The sequence below is a fragment of the Plecotus auritus genome, assembly GCF_963455305.1.
Source record: "Plecotus auritus genome assembly, chromosome: 2".
Lineage (NCBI taxonomy): Eukaryota > Metazoa > Chordata > Mammalia > Chiroptera > Vespertilionidae > Plecotus > Plecotus auritus.
The window spans coordinates 119,999,529-120,003,004 of NC_137771.1; the positions used below are offsets into that span (position 1 = coordinate 119,999,529).

Below are 3,476 nucleotides of genomic sequence, written 5' to 3' on the forward strand. Positions count from 1 at the left end.
AAGTAAAAATAAAACTTTGTTGTTGCTTTTTGACATTTGGTAGCATTTTACACACAGGCTTCGATCTTCAGAATACCCTGGATTCAGTAGAAAAACCCTTTAAATAAAGTTTTGTACAATAAAAACTTCTCAGCAGTCAAAATTTAGACTGTAAAAAAATTACATTTAAAACATACTTTTCTGAAAAACTTAACTTGGAACAAAGCACTGAACTACACAAATGCAGAATGAGAACAGCATTTCACCCACCAAAAGTAGTCATCATAAAAGGTGTAAAAGTCACCTAACTTCACTAGACACTGTTCACTTTTTAAACAGGAGATAATAAAAAACATTGTTCACAAACAATATCCAAACTCTAAGGTAGGTTTCAGAAAGCCTTCCACTTCATGCTTTAATAGCCACCAGGTGAATATGATCAAGATCTGGAACGTGATCTATATCCTCCAGGACTATAGTAAGGAGAAGGTCACTGCCTTCCGAAAATCTGATCCCTGTCTTGAGTAGCTCTCCATCCTCCTCCACTTCCACCACCTTCTCTATATGATCTGCTATAGTAGTCCCGATCATCATAGCCTCCATCGTATCCTCTGTCGTAGTAATCACAACGGCGTGAGCTGCCATAGGTAGGTCTCCCCACATAAATTCCTGGTGTTGGGGTATGTGGTCCTTTTGTTATAGAGAAATCACCTCTGATTCTACGTCTATCAAGCTCCATTCCATTGGCACACTCTTTTGCTTCCTTGGCATCATCTACATTTTCAAAATATACAAAGGCAAATCCTCTTGAACGTCTAGATTGCTGGTCATATACGATAGACACATCAGCAATGGGGCCATATTCAGAGAATACTTCTCTTAGATCTCTTTCAGTAGTGTACAAGCTCAATCCAAATACTCCAAGACAACAGTTGGGATCAGCATTTGCCTCCGTTGCAGGCCTGGTCACCAGCACCGGTCGGGGCGTGAGCGGGAGGCAACCAGTGGATGTGTCTCTCTCACATCGATGTTTTTCTCCCTCTGTCTCTCCCCCTTCCTTTCACTATCTTGATTCCAGACATGACGTCTGCGAGTAGACATGGGACAATGACTGTGGCTATGATACCTCCGATAATCTCGACTGTAAGACCTGCTACGGATCGCCTATGGGAGTGAGACCAAGATCTTGTCTTGTATAATGCCTTCAAGAACTTCTTCTGGATCTAGACCTAGATTCAGATCTGGACCTGGACTTTGATCTGGAACGTCTGGAATCTTCCTTGGAGTGAGACCTTGCAGAGGCATACCTTGCAGATTTCCCAGATCCATGAACACTTCCACTTCTGGAAGCAGAACGGGATTCTGCTTGCTGTAGTTCTGCTCGCCGCTGTGGCTCATGACTCCTAGCTGCTGCTGCCGCCCCGCTGGGCTCAATGTGCTTCAACTGAAGCTGCCAACTTTTTGCACCTGTTTTACAGAGGCTCGGCCGCAGCCTGTCAGCACCCACAAGTTTCCATGCCGCTGAGAACCCAACCGCTCCGCACCGCTGCCACACAGGCTCTAAGTCTCGCCAAGGTTCGGGTTTGATACCTGGTCAGGGTCACATACAGGAAGCAGCTGATCAATGTTTCTCTCTCACGTTAATGTTTCTCTCTCTCTCTCTCCATATCCTCAGGTGTGGATTGAAAAAAACGACGCCAGAGAACTTCCTCCTTCCTTCTACCATGTGAGAACATGTGAGAAGACTGCTGTCTGTGAACCATCTCACCAGTATCTGCCAGTTCCTTGATCTTGGACTTTCAGCCTCTAGAACTGTGGGAAGTAAATACTTGTTGTTTCAGCCATCCAATCTATGGCATTTTGTTATAGCAGCTTGAATGGACTAATACAGTCACCTTGCTTGCATATTCTACATTTTTTTATTCATTCATCAGTTGGTGGACACTTGACTTGTTCCCACTTCTTGGCTATTATGAATAATGCAGTGATGAGCATTTGTGCATAGGCTTATTTGTGTATGTATGTTTTTATTTCTCTTGGGCTTATACCTAAATCTCTGGGTTATATGGTGACTCTATGGTTAACATTCCAAGTAAATGCCAGACTGTTTCCCAAAGTGGCTGTACTATTTTACATTGTCATCAGCAATGTATGATGGTTACAATTTCTCCATGTTCTTGCCAACACTTGATATTCTTTTTATTATAGCCATCCTAATGGATATAAAATGGTATCTCACTGTTGTTTGATTTGTATTTCCCTAGTAACTATTGGTGTTGAGTATATTTTAATTGTATTGTTGAGTTGTAAATGTTCCTTATATATTCTGAATATAAGGTTTCCCTCTCCTCTACCTCCAGAGTGTAACCCTTTGTAGCTAACTCAGCAATTATAGGAAAGAGCAAGAAGGAGATGTGAATACTAGCACATTGAAGGTTATCTTGCCTTGTAAGGTCTGGAGTTATCCTACTTAACTGTGGGTAGGCTGGGCCAACGTTGTTAACAAGAAGCATTTGGGGTCTATGCAAATACTTGGAAAGGAACGAAGTTTAAGCCTCAAATATCTGCATCAGCAATACTGGAAGAGATAACATTGTCAGGAAGAATCTGAGTCCAGAGATCCCCAATTGTCACCTGCTGCCATAAAAGTCCTATTAATCGTTACTATTCAAAGTGTAGCCATTTGACCAGATACATATACATTATCTGGGAGTTTGTAAAAAATACAGAATTTTCATACCCCACTCCAGATCTACTGAATCAGAATTGTTTAAATAAGACTTCCAGTGATCTGTATGCACTTTAGAGTTTGAGACTTACTGCTGCAGGATACTTAAAATAGATTTTAAAACTATATTGCAGATGGCCTGCCTGGGTACCTGTGCCATATGGGCTGGCTGGTACTCAAGAATGGATTGGGAAAAAACAATAATGCAGGCAAATTTATCTTCAGTGTCCCTAAACCAAGCTCCTCAATCCCAACTCTTTCCTTTTATATTTAGGAGCCCTCTTTAAACACACACACACACACACACACACGCACACAACAAAACAAAAAACACCAGTGCCTTCTCTGGGTTCTACTCCCCTTCTATAGGACAGCATGCACTGTGTAACACTCCAAATGTCATCACCTCAGAGAACAACACCATCAATGGTGTCCACAATTTATATATTTTTTCTAATTAGGAAATGAGAAAACTTAAACCTTTTGGAGAAAAGCCCAAAGACTTTCCCAGATCCTGAAATTACACCAGAAATTATCTTTATTATTTATATCCTATGTCTTGCATTGTGCCAAAAATAATTGAAGAATTGAAATAAAGGTAGAAAAAAATTTGAAAATGCCACAAGGATAGGCTCCATGTACCAAATATATGTCATATTGAACAATATGCTTTGCTAGAAACAGGTTGCAAACCTGGTCCTGAACTTTCTATTAGTCAGTGAAAATAGAAAAAATACTAAGAATTACATGTTCAATGTTCAAAAGATAA

General features: G+C 40.7%; 1 pseudogene across 1 annotated transcript; it reads right to left on the bottom strand.

Moving 5' to 3' along the window:
* Positions 1-394: 394 nt before the first annotated feature.
* Positions 395-1,377, bottom strand: LOC308242153 (transformer-2 protein homolog beta-like; annotated as a pseudogene). The gene is made up of 3 exons: positions 1,003-1,377; positions 535-928; positions 395-472 (listed from the first exon to the last, which is right to left on the bottom strand). The product of its transcript is annotated as a transformer-2 protein homolog beta-like (transcript).
* Between the last annotated feature and the right edge of the window lie 2,099 nt (positions 1,378-3,476).